Source organism: Vulpes lagopus, chromosome 8 (genome assembly GCF_018345385.1).
Source record: "Vulpes lagopus strain Blue_001 chromosome 8, ASM1834538v1, whole genome shotgun sequence".
Lineage (NCBI taxonomy): Eukaryota > Metazoa > Chordata > Mammalia > Carnivora > Canidae > Vulpes > Vulpes lagopus.
The window spans coordinates 121,058,344-121,064,868 of record NC_054831.1 but is presented as its reverse complement, the minus strand read 5'-3'; the positions used below and the strand labels follow the sequence as shown (position 1 = coordinate 121,064,868).

The 6,525-nt window shown below is 45.9% G+C and overlaps 1 long non-coding RNA gene and 2 other non-coding genes across 3 annotated transcripts; all 3 read left to right on the top strand.

The window, feature by feature from the left end:
* Nucleotides 1-3,005, top strand: LOC121497944. The gene is made up of 3 exons (XR_005989568.1): nt 1-115; nt 1,314-1,347; nt 2,391-3,005. It is a non-coding gene; the product is annotated as an uncharacterized LOC121497944 (long non-coding RNA).
* LOC121498345 lies at nt 1,005-1,209 on the top strand. Its single transcript, XR_005989727.1, has one exon. It is a non-coding gene; the product is annotated as a small nucleolar RNA SNORA73 family (small nucleolar RNA).
* Nucleotides 2,116-2,319, top strand: LOC121498344. Its single transcript, XR_005989726.1, has one exon. It is a non-coding gene; the product is annotated as a small nucleolar RNA SNORA73 family (small nucleolar RNA).
* Nucleotides 3,006-6,525: the final 3,520 nt, after the last annotated feature.

The following is a 6,525-nucleotide window of genomic DNA, read 5'->3' as shown; positions in this document are numbered from 1 at the left end:
CAGGCGCAATAGAGATACCTTGACTTCCGCCCGCTTCAGAAGGTATAAATATGGATGCCTTGGGGGTTGTACGGTCTTTTGGAGAAAGATTGCGGCGCCGCATGGTCTCTAGTAGGTAAGAGTTTTACCCCTTCGGTTGGTTACTTCTAGCTTTAGTATCCCGGGGCCTGCCAGCAAGCTGTTCCTGTGGGCATCGTGCTCTCTGGAGCCCCTTCCGCGGCGTCCATGCTGACTACGCTTGCTCGCGCAGCGGGGCTGGGCCGGATGTGGGCCGCGGAGGCCTCGCGAGCCGCGGGCCTTGGCGCATAGTCCGGGCGCTCGAGCTGAGACCTACGGGGCTGCCGCTTCACGCACCAGGATGCCAGATGCTCTGCCCACCACGCCCCTGTTGTTTGACCTGGTCTCCTAGGAAGCGGTGGGATTGCATGCCGATCATTCTATTCCCGACGGCCCATCGGAGATTAAGAATCGATTTCGAAAGCGAGCGTTCTTAATTCTGCCGCTTGTCTTATGACGTAGGGTGATCTCAGGACTCACTCCTGATGGCCGAGTTGTAGATAGGACCCGTAATGCTGTGTCAGCGCTCTGGATGTGCCATTTCTTTTCTTTTTAAACATTTTATTCATGAAAGAGAGAGGCAGAGGGAGAAACCGGCTCCATGCAGGGAGCCCGATGCGGGACTCGATCCCGGGTCTCCAGGATCACGCCCTGGGCCGAAGGCAGGCGCTAAACCGCTGAGCCACCCAGGGACCCGCTGGATGTGCCATTTCTTAAACAGTAGTGCTAATCGCCTATTGGGATTTTTAGCTCTGTTTTGGGCACCTGGCTGAAAGTGCATTTAGAATTTAGACTACGGACCTGAGACTCCTAGTCGGTATTGAACTCGAACTTCGTTGACACTTGGGAATTTAGTATCTACCCCAGAATGGATATCCTGGGGAAGTCACCCTCTACTGGTTGAAATTTATTTCTAGCTCTTTAGTTAGCAAGTGAAATTACGGTGACCAACGTGGATACTCCCGGGAGGTCACTCTCCCCGGGCTCTGTCCAGGTGGCGTGCGGGAGCTCAGGGCTCTGCCCCGTGACGTACAGTCCCCTTCCACAACGTTGGAGATGAAGCCGGGCCTTGAGTCTGCGCCTGCATATTCCTACAGCTTCTCAGAGTCCTGTGGACCATGACTGAGGAGACAAACCATGCAGGAAACAGCTCTCTAGAGCATCTCCTATCTGGATATAGGTTGATTGGAAAGAAATCTGTTTTTAACACCTGCTGTACAACTGGATTAAGCTCTTACCTTACTTTGTTTTTGCAGCAATGGCTAAGGATTCCAAATAATTTGATCTGAGGTAAGTAAATCCAAAAATTGGGGGTAAGAATTGGTTTTGGCTTGTCGGTGTTTTCCTGTTGACATTTAATCATTCCAGCCCAGTTCTTTTCATGAATGTGCTCCTTGCATTTAATATATCCAGATAAAAACTTCACTGTATTGTTGGCATATTGACAGTTTTGTAGATGTATGCTCATGTCTGGGAAGATAGCTTTTTATTGAGTAAAGGTTAATATTTTCGCATCTTTAATTGTCATGTGATACGGTAGAAATTTCTTTTCTGCTGATTTTGGATGAATTAACCAAAACCAAGATTAGCAAAACTTCGTGTATACAAATATATAAATAAAGCATGCATACTCCGTCAAAGTCTGTGCATGGGAGCCAAGGATTTAGTCTCCAAGCCCTGTTTGTGATACAGAAATGAAAGTGAGCATATGTACCCGCATATTCCTAGGAAAGTAGAGAAACCATGAAACAGTAGTAATAACTGGGTTTTATTTTATTTATTTATTTATTTTAATTTATGATAGTCACAGAGAGAGGCAGAGACACAGGCAGAGGGAGAAGCGGGCTCCATGCACCCGGGAGCCCGACGTGGGACTCAATCCCGGGTCTCCAGGATCGCGCCCTCGGCCAAAGGCAGGCGCCAAACCGCTGCGCCACCCAGGGATCCCAATAACTGGGTTTTAAACAAGCTTTCCTCAGATTCACTTGGGCAGAATGGAATGCGGAAAATGAAATCTCTTGAAAATGTTTTGAGAGTGAGGCTGTTTAATCAGGCATTCCAACGTGGATACTCCCGGGAGGTCACTCTCCCCGGGCTCTGTCCAGGTGGCATATGGGAGCTCAGGGCTCTGCCCCGTGACGTACAGTCCCCTTCCACAACGTTGGAGATGAAGCCGGGCTTGAGTCTGCGCCTGCATATTCCTACAGCTTCTCAGAGTCCTGTGGACCATGACTGAGGAGACAAACCATGCAGGAAACATCTAATGAAAACTAAAATGACAATTTTTAGTGGTCGTTACTAGGAGTCTGATCCTCTTTTTTTTTTCCATTCAGGAAAGAAGAGGAGCTTCACCTAACTGGCAGTTGATCTTTTGTGTCCTTTATTTGACAGGGGAGGGTTGGTAAAATGATAAGTGCTATTTATTTATAAGATAAGCGTGGAGGTTTGGAAGCTTGGGCATATTTGGACCTCCTTTTGAAACTTCCCTTTACAGTAAATCGGGGTGGTGGGGAGCAGGTTAGAAAAGGAAGTTCTTAGGTATGGCTCTAGAACCATACTTTTTATAAGGATTTTTTTTATTCATGAGAGACAAAGAGGCAGAGGGAGAAGCAAAGCAGACTCCACACAAGGAGCCCCATGTGGGATTCCATCCTGAGCCGAATGCAGACAGACACTCAACCACAGAGCCACGAACCATACTTTCAAGAATCGGGACTGATGCCTGCTAAAATTGAGGAATGTGAGCAGTACTGAGTATGGGCAAGTCTATTAAAACAGTATGGTCCTTTCACCTATGAAACCAGAAGATTCCAGAATGCCTATGAGGAGAAAACTTGTCTTTAAAAAAACTAAGTATGTCTTTTTCCAATATTCTCAAGTGGGTTTTCTATTAAAGATCCAGGTCTGTTTATGATGTACTTATGAATTATAATAAAGATGACTGCATATTTGTGTGGCTTTTTTTTGTGTGTGTAAACGGTTGGTTGGTTCTGCATTGATTAAAGGCCTTAAGCTTGTGTGTTTTTGGTCTCCTGATACTTGGTTACTCTTACACTGGAGAGAGCATGTTGATTCTTACCAGTTACTTAGTGTGTATGTAAGAGCCTCCTGGTTGCATTTAGAGGACCTCTTTTTAAGATTTTATTATTCATGAGGCGGGGGGGGGGGGGGCAGTGCAGAGGGAGAAGCAGGCTCCGTGCAGGGAGCTGGATGTGGGACTCGATCCCAGGACTCCAGATCATGCCCTGGGCCAAAAGCAGGCACTGAACTGCTGAGCTACCCAGGGATCCCTAGAGGACAGGACCTTTCTTGAAAGATTAACCTGCAGTTGACCACTGAACATGAGTGAGATCTGAGTTAGACCAAGCCTTAGCAGTTTCTTGTAGAGTGCAGGCAAGTTGCCCTAAGCAAATAAAAAATTGGGTAAGAGTGCTGAAATCCCTAAGCTAGTTAAAATCTACTGCTTAGTGTTTCCAGTGGAATTTAAGCTTGAGAAAATTGTCATCCTGCCTGTGATGTGAAGCTGAGTCACAATGGAAATCTTGTGAGGCTTGTGCTGGCTGCCAGTGTTACAGGGCAGTGGAGGTACTGAAGGATGGAGTCTAGCAGGGAACCATCTAGAAGGTAGAGTCTAGATCCAGAGTGGGCTAAAAGAACATATGGTGGGGAGGGGGCTTCTAACAGCCATGTGAGGGATCCCTGGGTGGCGCAGCGGTTTGGCGCCTGCCTTTAGCCCAGGGCGCGATCCTGGAGACCCAGGATCGAATCCCACATCGGGCTCCCGGTGCATGGAGCCTGCTTCTCCCTCTGCCTGTGTCTGCCTCTCTCTCTGTGACTATCATAAATAAATAAAAATTAAAAAAAAAAATCTAACAGCCATGTGACCAGTTCAAGCCTTCAGGGTCAGGAAAAAGGCAAATGGGCTATTGGGTTTTGTTTTGGGAGAGACCGGCAGAGAAGTAGGCTCCACGCAGGGCCTGATGTGGGACTTGATCCCAGGACTCTGGGATCATTTGTTGGGCCAAAGGCAGGGGCTCAACTGAGCCACCCAACCGTTCCAAGTAGATTGAGTGATGGACCCTAGCCCAGACTGCTGGAATGCCTGGCCAGCCAATTTCACTCTGGATAGAACAAGGTAGTATGAAAAACCCGGGAGAGCTTGTTGGGTTTATTTTTTTAAAGAGTATGACTAAGGTGATCTGTCAAAACAAGTACACATGCAGTACTTAACCTGTGTCAGGCACCATTCTAAGTTTGGCACATACAATGAATGTAGGTACTAGTCTGGCTGATTGCCCAAGCCCACAGCTAAGAAGTAAAGCCTCTGAGCAAATCAACTCGTGCAGGTTTGCTGGGAGGGATCCTCTATACCCCAGGCTGACCCTGTGTCCAATTCTCATCTTTTCCTCTACCACATATGCAGCCTATGGAGGGGAAGTGCTCAGTCAAATGTCTGAAGAGGTCCCCCCCCCCTTCTAACCAGGCAGGGGTTTTAGTTTTTGGTACAAATTAACAAAGTAAGGCTGAGTAACTTGCTGGGCAGGACATAAGTGCATTTTTCTTTCCATGTCCAAAGTGTAGCTGAAGCAACCCTGTCAGCAGGTATTCTAGGCCCCACCCTTTGTGCCAGACCTGTTTGCAACCTACCTGTCTAGGCTCTTTCCAAACAGGCTCTTTTTTTTTTTTTTTTTTTTTTTAAGATTATGAGAGGCAGAGACAAAGGCAGAGGGAGAAGCAGGCTCCCCAAAAGGAGCCCAGTGTGGGACCCAATCCCAGTTCTGAACCAAAGGCTGAGCCACCCAGGTGTCCCTCTTCAGGCCTTTTTCTGCATGTAGGCAGCCCTATCAGTTGCCAAACCTAGGAGTCTGAAGACTGCCTGCGTTTGAATTCTAATACCACCACTTGCTGTCCACGTGACCTTCGCAGGTCACGTGACTTCTGCTTTGCTTTTTTTCATCCATAGAATGTGGATGGCAAAAGTACCTACCTCGGGGTTTTAATGAGCATTAAATGAGTTAATTGTAAAAGTTTAAAATGTATAAAGGCACAATGAGTTTGTTAAATATTGCTTTTGAAGCAAACAACCTGGGATACAGTGTCCAATAAATTCTGTTGAATGAATAAAGTCTACCATCACATATCTATTCCTGAACCAGGTTTATCTCAGGACGAACCCTATCATTCCAGGAGAAGTTAAGGGATTAGTAACTTCCCCAAGACCACCTAACTAGTAAGGAGCAGAACCAGGATTCGGACCTAACTCCCAAAACTAAATTACTAGCTTTGAACAAGACAGCATGGTGACGTATGTACATTATTTAACCTGATACTCCATGTACCTCTGTAAAGTAGGTACTCTCTATGCCCATTTTACAGATGAGGAAAACCAGTTGGAGGATATGAGGAACTTGCCCAAGTCCTACAGCCAGTAAGTGGCAGGCACTTACAGAACCTATTTTCAACCTATGTCATATGCCTCAAAAAATACTATTTCTACCTGGTTTAAACCACTTTTTTTTTTTTTATTAAGCTAATATAATAACCACCATAAAATCTCAGTTTCAGTTGTAATGAATTACAAACCCATGCACTCAGTTTTATTAGACACTGGAAAATAAAGTAGAAATGCATAGTTTCCTGAAAGACTGAGAGCCCTTCCTTGGCCTCAAGAAATGGGACCATATATATAAGCTCAGTACCTGTATGTGCCTGGCACATGGCAAACTTTTTTTCTATGTTCTATTTCATTGATTCTGCTTCTATCTCGTTTTCTTCTGATTAAGTGGAGTTTACTCTGCCTTATTTCTTTATTTTCTTAACATTTATTTATTTGAGAGAGAGCACATGAGTGGGGAGGGGTAGGGCAGAGGGAGGGACTCTCAAGCAGACTCCCTACTCAGCACAGAGCAACACTCCGGGCTCAATCTCATAACCCTGAGATCACAACCTGAGCTGAAATCAAGAGTTGGACCTTAACCGACTGAGCCACCCAGACACCCCTGTTCCCGTCATTTCTTTTTTTCCTCTCCCCACCCCCATTTCTTTTTTTTTTAATAATAAATTTTATTTTTTATTGGTGTTCAATTTTCCAACATACAGAATAACACCCAGTGCTCATCCTGTCAAGTGCCCCCTCAGTGGCCGCCACCCAGTCACCCCCACCCCACCCAGTCACCCCCACCCCCCACCCTCCTCCCCTTCCACCACCCCTAGTTCGTTTCCCAGAGTTAGGAGTCTTCCATGTTCTGTTTCCCTTTCTGGTATTTCCTACCCATTTCTTCTCCCTTCCCCTCTATTCCCTTTCACTATTATTTATATTCCCCAAATGAATGAGACCATATAATGTTTCCCACCCCCCATTTCTTAAGGTAGAAGTTGAGATCATTGATATGAGAGCTTTCTTTTTTTTTTAATAGGCATTTAGTGCTATCAGTTTTCCCTAATAATTGCTTTAACAGTATCCCACAA